At 39.0% G+C, this 12,378-nt stretch overlaps 1 long non-coding RNA gene across 1 annotated transcript; it reads left to right on the forward strand.

Annotated features, from left to right (window-relative positions):
* Positions 1–2,223: 2,223 nt before the first annotated feature.
* Positions 2,224–4,582, forward strand: LOC123653051. The gene is made up of 2 exons (XR_006742693.1): positions 2,224–2,514; positions 3,349–4,582. It is a non-coding gene; the product is annotated as an uncharacterized LOC123653051 (long non-coding RNA).
* The last annotated feature ends 7,796 nt before the right edge of the window (positions 4,583–12,378 follow it).

Consider the following 12,378-nt stretch of genomic DNA (forward strand, 5'->3'; position numbering starts at 1 on the left):
GGTTGGCTCAGTGGATAGAGTGTTGGCCTGTGGACTGAAGGGTCATGGGTTTGATTATAGTCAAAGGCATGTACCTAGGATGCAGGCTCAATCCTTGGCCCTCGTCAGGGAGTCTACAGGAGGCAACCAATCAATGTATCTCTTTCACATTGATGTTTCTCTCTTTCTGTCTCTCCTCCTTCCTTCCACTCTCCCTAAAATTCAATGGAAAAATACCCTCAGATTAAGATAAACAAAAAATAAATAAAATAAAATGATACTAAAATTCATCTAAAATAAATAAATAAATACATAAATAAATAAATAAATAAAGGAAACACAAAAGGTGCTAATATTTATTCAGCACCTCCTATGTGCTTCAGCACCTCCTATGTGCTGGGCATTTTATTAGAAGCATTCTTTCAGTTATCCTTTCAATGCCCCAGGTAGAATAATATTCCAAGCCATTGTTAAAATGGAAAAAGATAAAGTATTTTAAATTACATAGCTCTATACAAATTAGCTGGTGTTCATTATCTGGTTAGTAACATAGTGGGTCCCTTTGAAGACCCAGAAGAATTACTCAGATCTGCCTCCAGGAATTACTCAGATCTGCCCTTCCCACCACTACCAGCTATAGGTGGCTCAAAGGCCTCCTCATCCTGGGCAATGCCGTGACCCTCGCCTGGCCGCAGGCTCTCTGGGCTTCACCAGCTCTGGGCCTGGTTAGCTCAGACTTTTCCACTCCTTTATGCTCTGGCACACAGGCTGCAGCTCTGTTTTTTGATTCAATCCCGTGGACCATAATTTCTTTGAAAAACAAACAAACACCTGTATCCTCACCTTTCACTGTGAATACAGATGAACTTGGCCTTCAATTTGTAGTATTGCCCTATGTTATCTTATGAAGGAACCCAAATTTGGAGTCAGCAAATCTGTGTTCTAGCTTTTTTAATAAGTAACTGTTTTGACCTTCAGCAAGTAATTTCTCTTTTTGATTCAAAGTTTCCCCATCCATCCAGTGCTCCTTAATATAAAGCCATGTATATGCTTTATGAACTGACAAGTACTTTGTAGACTTTACCCTCTGCTCTGATCATCTTTAAAGAAAAACCCTCCTTCTAGTGCTCTGGTGCTTACCCCCAGCCTCACGTTAGAATCACCCAGAGAGCTTTTCAGACTGCCTGTGTCTACCCTGACTTAGTCTGATTTAATTAGTTATGGATGAGGCCTTGGAATCAGTGTTTTTTAAAACTCCCTAGGCAATTCCAATGGGCAGGCAGCATGAGAAGCACAGATTGCTTAGAATGAGGAGGGCACTCAAAACAATTGAGGGGACCTTAGACTCATCCATCCCCTCCTCCATTTTCAAGGCTTGGACTTGGTCTCTCTTGCAGACCTTCATGAGCCCAGAGACCCTGAATACCTTGCTAATGAACCTGCTCTTTCTAAAGCTCTGGCAAAACTTTCAGTAGGAGCCTGGGCTTCCTGTTTGTTAGCATAGAAGGTCTTTCTTGAATAATTTGACTGGGAATCTCAGCCAACAGTATTTTACAGATGTTTCATTTTTAATGAAAACCAGCTCTCTCTCCATATTGGGATTCAAAGCTTGTTGGATATCTTCACCTGAGGTGCTGGCAGAACATTCAAACTATACACATGTCCAAAACACACTCCTCAATCTGCACGTTCTACACATGTTCCTTTTGACTTCTCATCCCAGCCAGGGACACCACCATCTCCCATGGCCCCAGACTGGAAAAGAGACTGCATGACATATGGAGAGTGCAGGTACTGGGCTTTGACAGCTGGGTTCAAATCCTAGTGACCTTTCACAAATAACTTTTGTTTATCTGTGCCTCAGTTTCTTTTCCCATAAAAGGTGGACAATAATATTCTCCCCTCCTTTGATTTGTGAGGATTAAATAAGTGCCAGTAAAATACTTAAATTGCACACAGTAAACACCCAAAGAGTGTGAGGGCCAACAACTCAGCTGTTGGTTCTAGTCCTGAAATGTTTCTTGCATGCTCCCTCTCCCCCAAGTACTTCCCCCTTCTCCCAAGAGCCTTAGTGTCTGGTCCCTCTTAATGCTTCCAAACTCATCTTATTTCATATAACTTCTTTACTTAAACAAGTTGTTGGCTGTCCCTTCTCTAAACATAGAATAAGGGGCAAACTACCCTAACCCTCCACCATATGTCTTGGGGGAAGGCTCTATTGATCCAGAGGTGCGTCCACACCTACCATTGTATCATTCCAGGGTGTGGCTGGGTAAAAAACGGCTCTGCTTGCTTTCTGCTATGCAGGACTGAAACACTGAGAAAGGATATATTTGAAGACACGTTGGTCACTGGTTATTTTTAACTACTTTCCCTAAAATGTGAACTCCTTTTTTCCAATTCAGCACATATTCTATATTGTAAGTGGCAAACATGATGGAAAAGCATCTATAAACTAATGGCAATGCTCTAGGAGGAAAGAATTGAAACAACCAGGAATGTTGACTTCTGGTTCCAGCACTACCTTCAATCCAGGTGAGTGCCCATTCCATAATGGGAACATAATCCTATAGGCGATAGCCTGAGGACTTCATCACATAAAGCACCTCTCACAATGATGGGCATGTAGATGGGCCAGGTAAACTGAGCTACTTTCACTTGAACCAGTGTCTAGTTGAGCAGCTGTTTGCACAGCAGTCCTGATTTGTAATCAGCTATGGATGCGTAGAAGCAACCAAGACATACACATAAATCTAGTTAAATTCCACATGCATTCTATACTGTGGATAAAAGAAATAGTGGGCTAAAATGTTTTAGATGAAAGATGAAGCCTAAGTGATCCTTGCCCTTATCTGTAACTGGAATGTGCAGTACATTTAGACCTGCTTTCTCAACACTGTGCTTATTAACACACCTTCAAAGATGAATTTCAAAATGGTAGCCCCTGGAGGCAAATTCCTCCCATTGGTTTGCTCTCAGCGCCCTCTGGTGTCCAACTTGGGACATAGCCCTAAGGGATTATAACCCAATATTCTGCATAGAGTCTAATTTACACCTTCATCTTTGTGGAATAAAAAAGATCTTAGTTTATATTCCAGCCTTGCTAATTTCCAGACTCTGAGACCTGTCTCACCTCTCTAAGATTCAGTTTCCTCATAGATAGAATGATGATAATACCTACAACATCAGTGTTCTTGTAAGGATTAAAGAAAAGTACACAATACTAGTTTAAAGAAATTGCTTCCAAAAAAATGTCATCACTAAAACTCTTAGCCATATATACTCATCCTATGAAGTATAGAAAAGACTTACCTAGAGCACTAATCACGTTGCATTAGAGTCAATTGTTTATATATCTTTTCTTTGCAGGATTATGAACCTTGAGGTAAAGATCATGTAGCTCAATTGCATTTAATTAACTCTGGCTCATGGCTGGAGTTTAGGAAATATTTTTTGAATGGACACTGAATAAAAACTTGTTTTCTTCACCTTAAAAATATTGTACAGTGTGCTATAAGTTTAGTGTTTCCAAACATCCAAGCAGGCCCTCTCAAAGGCCACATAGATTCCAAGGACTCATTGACAATGCCTTGTCCTGAAACACGCTGACCCTGGAATGTACCTTGGAGTGCCTGTGATGTCCCATCATAACCTATGGGAAAGTATAATCTGCATAATTAAACCTGGAACGAGGACTCCTGAACTCTGAACACATGAAGAATCTGAAAAGGAATGCGAATACCTATGAGAGATAGGAGGATCTTAGGGATGGAGTTGGGACCAAGAAACCATTGAAGCTGCCTCTCATCTGTGTAAAATGAGGGAAGTGTTCCCATCCTGAAGCACCTGGGATACATTCCAAAGGGCCAACCCAATTAGCAACTCAGATCCATTCATTTGTGCAAATGTACTTGGGGCTCTAATATGTTGTTTCAAGTGGACCATGGAGCAGACTTCAGAGAAAGAACAAATATGAGCATGAGTAAATATTTTCATTATCTAAAAATGACTCTTCTAATACCGTAAGTCCACAGACCTATAACCGAGAACAGAAAATAAATGAGAAAGGCAAGTAGATTTGTTCTATTTTTAAACACAAGGAATATCATGTGAGAAATTTCAACTGTGCTTTTACTTTTAAGGAGCTAAGTTTTGGAACAGAAACTTTCTTGTTCTCAGTTGCAGAGTCTCTTCAAAGATGGAGAAGCTGACTCTGACATTGGAAACTGATTAGAAGTTGATGATTGCAGATTAATAGAGTGCTGCATCTGTTCTTTGTTGAGCATGACCTTACAACAATTTAAGGAAGATGGGTCTATAAAGCCCAAAGTACTTTGAAATCAATAGCTTGATTTCAGGGGACATTAACATTAGGTCAAATGAAAGTCCTGGGCTGTATAGTTGTTACCCATTGGCAGACAATGAGCTCTCAGGACTATGAAATGACTGTGAAGATCTCCTGGAGGGGATGTAGTCTCTGCATCCATCAAAGTCTGACTCTATCCAAGGAAAAAGGAGTTGAGACACCTGTGAGGAGCTGGGATCCCTTTGGGTCAAAAAGTGAGGCTGTGCTGAGAAAAATCTCAGCACTTTTTAAATAATAAAGAAATAAAGTATCCATTACCAGACATCAACTGTTTGAGAAATTATGTTAGATATAATATACTGACAAACTTCATTGTTTTAACTTTTTTGTTGCTGGGAAAGAAGTGAACAAGACTCGGGTACATTCTGTTCTCCTTGTGCTTATATTTTTCTTGGAGGAGGCCTGCAATACACCCATAAAAAAGATAATTGTTTAGACAAAAAATAAAACAAGGTAATTGTTTAGACAAAAAATAAAACAAGGTAATGGGGTAGAAAATGACAACAGGTAGGATGTCAGGTTATTTTATTTATAATTTTATGATTAGAAAATTTTAAGCAAACACAAAATTAGAGAATATAAACTCTAATATGTTCCCCAGATTCAACAATCATCATTTTCCCCGCATTTACTTCATTTAGAACTTTTTCTTTCCTCCTTCCTTTCTTTTTTTTCTCCTCCTTCTTCTTCACCTTCTCTTTCTCTTCCTCCTTTGTAACTAAAAATTTCCTTAGGGCATAGTTTCTGGATTAATTGCTAAGGTATTTATTTTTATTTTTTATTTTTATTGATTTCGGAGAGGAAGGGAGAGGGAGAGAGAGAGAGAGAAACATCAATGATGAGAGAAAACCATTGTTCATCTGCCTCCTGCACATCCCTTTCTGGGGATGAAGCCTGCAATCCTGGCATGTGCCCTTGACTAGAATTGAACCTGGAACCCTTTGGTCCACAGGCTGATGTTTTATCCATTGAGTTGAGCCAGCTAGGGCAATTGCTAAGATATTTTAAAACATATCAGGGTAGCAGAAGGCAATGAGAGATATCTGTAATACTATCAATAAAAACTATATTTCAAAATAAATAAAAACACATCCAAATGCTTCATTCAGTTGGCCCCTATATACTTCAGTATGCATCTCTAATAATTATGAGCTAGAGAAGTATTTTTAAAACTTTGGCTTAAATTTATAATTCATAAAAGTATACTGTATAAATTATAAAATTATAAATTATATAACATAACTAGACACTTGGTAGTAATCATAGTTATATAAATTATATAGTAATAAATTATTAAAAAATTACTAAACATTAAAAAACAACATTTTAAAAAAATTATATAAACAACCAAAATCAAATCACCTGAACCTAGTACCTGTTTTAAGTGCTTTTTCCTTATCTTTTAAAAAACATTTTATTACAATACAATAGCTGAAAAATACCCATATCATGAGGTATGGCTTGCCAAAGCATCATAAAGTGAGCACATCTATGTAACCTACTATACACTCAGGCACTGCAGGGGATTTTTTTCTTGCAATTTCATGAAGGAACTCATCATCATCATCCTGTAGTTTCCCACATACTGGATTCATTCAACATTTCTTCTATCCTTGTAATTACTGTAAAATGGTCATCTGATCTAGACTCGACACCAGAGTAGAGCCATATGGAACCTGTAGCAAAGGAAAAACCTTTACTGACCTTACCATTGTTTAAAATGTTGGCATTTTTTTTATCATGCATTTTTAATTAATTTTGATTTTTTTAAAATATTGCATTAAAATGTTATTTTTCTTGATCATTGGGTTGTTTTTTGGCATCCTATGGTCTTATCCTGAACTTTTCTTTTTTGGTCTGCTTCTGGTTTAATTTTTTGTCAAGAAAACTACTTCATGGCTGACTGTGTATCCCTCCTGCATCACACTGACAGGGACTTGCCTGGCTATTTCTCTTTTTTTCTTATGTTAAGAACTAAAGGCTAAATGCACAAAATTTGTGTACTTGGGGGGGGGGGAGGGGGTTGGGAGGGGTCTCAGCCCAATCTGTGCTCTCTAGAAGTCCAGGAGCCCTCGAGGGGAATGGGCTTAAGCCTCCAGTCGGACAAACTTAGCACTGCTGCTACGGAGGTGGGAGAGGATCACAGCACCACCACTGTGCTCAGCAGCCATGAGCCTGGCATCTGGCTCAGGGGCACTCCTCCTGTAGGAGCTTACTGACCACCAAGGGGCAACTCCTGTGTTGAGCATCTGCTCCCTGGTGGTCAGTGCATCTCATAGTGACAAGTTGTTCTGCCATCAAGTCAAAACTGACTCTCCAACATCCCTCGAGGGGTCCAGGATTGTGAGAGGACACAGGTCAGGCTGAGGGACCCCGCCAGTGAATGATAGGGGCCGAGGAGGGATACGGGATGTTGGCCAGCCAGAAAAGGACCACGGGAGGGCTCCAGAGCTTGTCTGGCCCATCTCGCTCAGTCCCTATCGACTGGACCAGCAGCAGCAAGTTAATCTACTGGTCAGAGCGTCTGCTCCCAGTAGTCAGTGCATGTCATAGCAAGTGGTTGAGTGGCCTTAGCATATAATTTGCGTATTACACTTTGATTGGTTGAACGACAGACTGGACACATAGCATATTACCCTTTATTAGTGGTCAGTGGAACCCTAGCTAGTTTGGCTCTGTGGATAGAGCATCAGCCCAAGGACTGAAGGGTCCTGGATTCGATTACAGTAAAGGGCACACACCTCAGTTGCAGGCTTGATCCCCAGTCCTGGTCGGGCTCATACAGGAGGCAACCAATTGATGTGTATCTCTCACATCAATATTTATTTCTCTCTGTTTCTCCCCCTCCCTTCCACTCTCTCTAAAAGTCAATGGGAAAATATCCTCGGGTGATGACAGACAAGAATAGTTAGTTCTGACCCTAGCTGTACTAGAAATCCTAGCAATTGTAATTAGACAAGATATAAAAGGCTTCAAAGTGGAATGGAAGAAGTAAAATGTCCTTCTTATAGTTGACGTAGAAAATCCTAAGAAAGGTACAAAAAAAAAAAAAAAGCTTCTAAAACCAAGTATGTATAGTAAGATCATGGGATAGGTCACTAAACAAAAATAACTCATTTTTCTATATCTACAAGTGATAAATTAATTGGAAGGGGAAAAAATATGATATACTTAGCTATAACTTTAACAAAATATGTGCAAGATATAAATGGTAAAAACTACAAAACACTGAGAAAAGACATCAAAGAAGACCTAAATAAATGAGAAGACATATTCCATTCATGTATTAGATTATCATTATAGTTAAAATGTCAAACATACCCAATTGATCTATAGATGGCAATCCCAAGCAAATCCCATTATGATTCTTTGTGGATATAGACAAGCTAATTACAACATTTGCATTTAAAACCAAGGAACTAGTATACTCGAAACAATTTTGAAAAGAACAAATTGTAAGACTCACATTTCCTGATTTTAATATATACTATGAAATAAAACTATAAGCCCTGGCCAGGTAACTCAGTTGGTTAGAGTGTCCTCCTAATACACCACGGTTATGGGTTCAATTTCCTTTCAGGCCACTAGTGAGAATCAACCAATGAATGCATAAATTAGTGGAACAACAAATTGATGTTTCTCTCACTCTTCCATCCCTTCTTTTCTCTCTCTCTAAAATTCATAATTAAGAACTAATTAAATAAATAAAACTACTGTGATTGAAACAGGATGGTATAGACTGAAAAAACACATAGACAAGTGGAATAGCATAGAGACCCCAGAAATATAGTCAATTTTAAAGAGTTTTATTAAGATATAATTGACTTACAGCCAACCGCACACAATGAAAGGCTACAAGATGATAAATTTTGACACTTCAATCAAGTTAATGAACATATCCATTATTCCCAAAGTTTCCTTGTGTCTTTTGGTAATCCTTTCTTCCTATTCATCTCTACCTACCTACTTTAACTCCTGGCTATCACTGATCTACTTCCTATCATTTATGTTTGTTTACATTTCTTAAAATTTAATATTAATTAAATCATACAGAAATTGCTTTTTGTCTTGCTCCCTGAACTTAATATAATTATTTTGAGAATGATCCACGTTGCAGCATGTATCAATAGTTCATTCCTTTTTATTGCTGTTTAATACTCCACTGTATCTGTATCCATTTTGCTTATCTGTTCACTTAATGGGCATTCAGGCTGAGTCCTGTTTTAGTTATTACTCATAAAGCTGTTATGAACTTTCATGTATGAGTTTTTGGACATGTGTATGTACATATGTTTCCATTTCTCTAGGTTGGAAGAAGTGGTAATTGTGTGACTAATTTTTAAAGAAACTGGCAAACTCTTTTCAAATAGTTTGTACTATTTTATATTCCCACCTACAGTGTCTGAGAGTTCCAGATCTGACATGTCCTCACCAACACTTAATTTTAGCCAGTCTGAAAGGTAGGCGGTGATAACTTATTGTGGTTTTAATGTGCATTTCTCTAACAATGAAGATCTTTTCCTGATGTTGAAGACATTTTCACATGCTTATTTACTATTCATGTATCTTCTTTTATGAAGTGTCTGTTCAAAGTTTTGACAAAGGTATGAAAACAATTCAATAGGTTGCCTTTTCAATAGTTGGTGGTTGAATATTCATATGCAAAGTTTGAACCTCAACCTATACCTCACATCAAAAGCAAATATTAAATAAAAATAAATCGCAGGCCTTGGATAGTGTATTCAGTGATTAGAGTGCTGGCCTGTGCACTGCAGGATCATGGGTTCAATTCCCTGTCAAAGGGCACACACTTTGCTGCAAGTTCAATCCTTGGCCCTGGTCAGGGTGCCTATAAAAGGCAACCAATCAATGTGTCTCTCTCACATTGATGTCTCTCTCTCTCTTGTCCTCCCTCCCTCTCTCTAAAAGTCAATGGAAAAAAATATCCTCAGGTGAAGATTAACAACAAAATTACAGATTTAAATATATTTTATTGATTTTGTACAGAGAGGAAGGGAGAGAGATAGAGAGTTAGAAACATCGATGAGAGAGAGTCATCGATCAGCTGCCTCTTGCACACCCCCTACTGGGGATATGCCCGCAACCAAGGTACATGCCCTTGACCGGAATCAAACCCAGGACCCTTCAGTCCCCAAGCCAACGCTCTATCCATTGAGCCAAACCGGTCTTGGCCAAAATTACAGATTTAAAAGTAAAATTGAAAAACTATAACACAGATAAAACAAATAGAAAATCTTGTGCTATTGGTTCACAAAACAAAATCCTTTAAAATTTTTGATAAATTGAAATTCATTGAATTAAAAACTTTTCCTCTGTGAAAGACACTATTAAGAGAATAAAAAAAATAAGTCACAGACTGGAAGAAAGTATTTTCAAATCACATATCCAATAAAGGACTTCTATCCAGAATATATTAAAAACAAAACAGAAACAAAAAAAACTCATACTTCATCAATAAGAAAGCATCAACCTATGAACCATGAAGTCATGGTTCAACTCCATGTCAAGGCACATGCCCAGGTTTCAGGCTCCATCATAGTAAGGGCCATGCAGGAGGTATCTGATCAATGATTCTCTCTCTTCATTGGTGTTTCTACCTCTCTCTCCCTCTTCCTTCCTCTCTGAAATCAATAAAAATATATTTTAAAAATAAAAATGTGCAAAAGACTTGAACATATATCTCCAAAAGAAGATAAACAAATGGCAAATAAACATATGAACAGCTGTTCACATCATTAGTCCTTAGGGAAATGCAAATAATAGCTAGAATGAGATATCATTACATACCTATTAGAATGACTAATATAAAAAAAATTCTGATGAGTGCTGACAAGAGTATGGAGTAACTGGAACTCTTGCACAGGACTGGTGGGAATACAATATGGTAAAGGCACTCTGGAGAATCCTATCTAATAAAAGAGTAATATGCAAATTGACCATCACTCCAAGACACAAGATGGCCACTCCCATGTGGTCAAAGATGGCTTCCCCTATGTAGACACAAGATGACCACCACAATATGGCTGGCAGGGGCAGGCCGGGGGCAATCAGGCCTGCAGGGGAAGATAGTTAGGGTGACGAGGACAGCGAGGAGGGAAGTTAGGGGTAGTCAGGCTGGCAGGGGAGCAGTTAGGTGTCAATCAGGCTGGGAAGGGAGTATTTAGAGGTTGATCAAGCAGATGAGTAGGTGGGAGCCAGCAGTCCTGGATTGTGAAGGGGATATCCAACTGCCTATTTAGGCTTGACCCTAGGCAGTTGGACATCCCTCAAGAGGGTCCCAGATTGGAGAGGGTGCAGGCTGGGCTGAGGGACAGCCCCCCTCCTCCAATGCACAAATTTCATGCACTGGGCCTCTAGTAGTTTGATATTTTCTTACAAAGTTAAGCATATGATTAACATTTGATCTCGCACTCTCATCTGTCGATATTTATTAGTGGGAAGCAAGAATTTGTGTTCACGCCAAAACCTATACACTAATGTTTAATAGCATTATTCATAAATTCCCCAAACTAGAAATTATTCAAATATTCTTCAATGAGTAAATGGATTAAAAAAAAACTGTGGTACATTGATACAATGGAATACTACTCAGCAATCAAAAGAATAGGTTATTGCTGCACAGAACAACTGGATGACTCTCAAATACATTGTGCTGTGTGAAATAAACCAGTCTCAAAAGATTAGCTACTTCATGTGACAGTCTGGAAAAAGCAAACCTATAGAATCAGATCCGTGGTTTCCAGGCTTTGGGGACAGCAACTGATTATAAAGGGGCAGCATCAGGGATCTCTTCAAGGCATTGGAATCATTTTGTGTCCTGTTTATGGTGGTGATAACAAGAATTTACACATGTGTAAAACCGAATAGGACTACACAACAACAAAAGTGAAGTTGATTGTATTAATATGTAAATTTTTTAAAGTAATAAAAATGATTGATGGGTGATGTTTTCAAGTGTGTATGCAGACCAATCCATCTTTATCAGTCCCCTAAACCTGAAGAGCTAGAGCTAAGAGCTGGGGCGAGAAGGAGGAGAGGGGGAAAGAGAGGGGTTGGAACTGTGAAATCAGTGAGAGGTCAGGTCCATAGAGACAGTTGTAAAGGTGTCTGCTTTTTAAAAATCATTCTGGCTGCCATGTGGAGAATGGAGATATACTAGTAACAGTGAATTATGGAAAAACAGCTTTTGCATTTTTTTAAATGATTAATTAAAGAGAAAAGTAATCATACTTTGAGAATAACAGTTCAAGTAATTGGAACATTTTACTGGAACCAAGTACAAGAAAGGCAAGAAATTAGTTGGCTTATAAAATGTGGTGTGGTCTTGAAGTCAAAGAGAATTTCCTTGTCTGGCTTACTCCAATGGTAAAAGGACAGGGTTCCTCTCAGTGTCTTTTCTTAGCCTTCTGCCTCAGGATAAACAAATGTGATGTCTCAAAGCTTTTCTGAGGGTCCAGACACAGGGTGACCTGATCCAGACCACAGACACTTTATTGCCAGCTTCCTCCAGCTCACAGCTTGGGACCTGTTGCCATAAACATGCCACTGAGGAAGTGTGGGCAAGTTTGAACACACCCCAGAGCTACAATACTTTTTGTGTCATCCCAACTCCACAAGGACAAGGGAGGTCCATCCATGGAGGACAGAGAATCATGGGAAGGGCTAGAACCTGAAACCTCAAAAATCAAGGGTTGTCAAGGCTGTCGGGAAGCCTGTGAGTCACTACTTAAGGTGGCTTCTCATTTAATGTAGAAAAAAAGTTGATATTTGAGTGCCAATATAGGTCTCTATTTGCTGGACCCTCTGACTAGCAGCAAAAATCCCAACCCAAACTCCCAAGTCCAGGTTGACAAAATGACTATATGAACATTAATTTTGTAAGACAAGAGAGAGAGGGAGGGAGGGAGGGAGGGAAGGAAGGAGGGAGGAAGGGAGGGAGGGAGGGAGAGAGAGAGAGAGAGAGAGAGAGAGAGAGAGAGAGAGAGAGAGAGAGAGAGAGAGACTCCCTTTTT

Source organism: Pipistrellus kuhlii, unplaced genomic scaffold (assembly GCF_014108245.1).
Source record: "Pipistrellus kuhlii isolate mPipKuh1 unplaced genomic scaffold, mPipKuh1.p scaffold_m20_p_1, whole genome shotgun sequence".
Lineage (NCBI taxonomy): Eukaryota > Metazoa > Chordata > Mammalia > Chiroptera > Vespertilionidae > Pipistrellus > Pipistrellus kuhlii.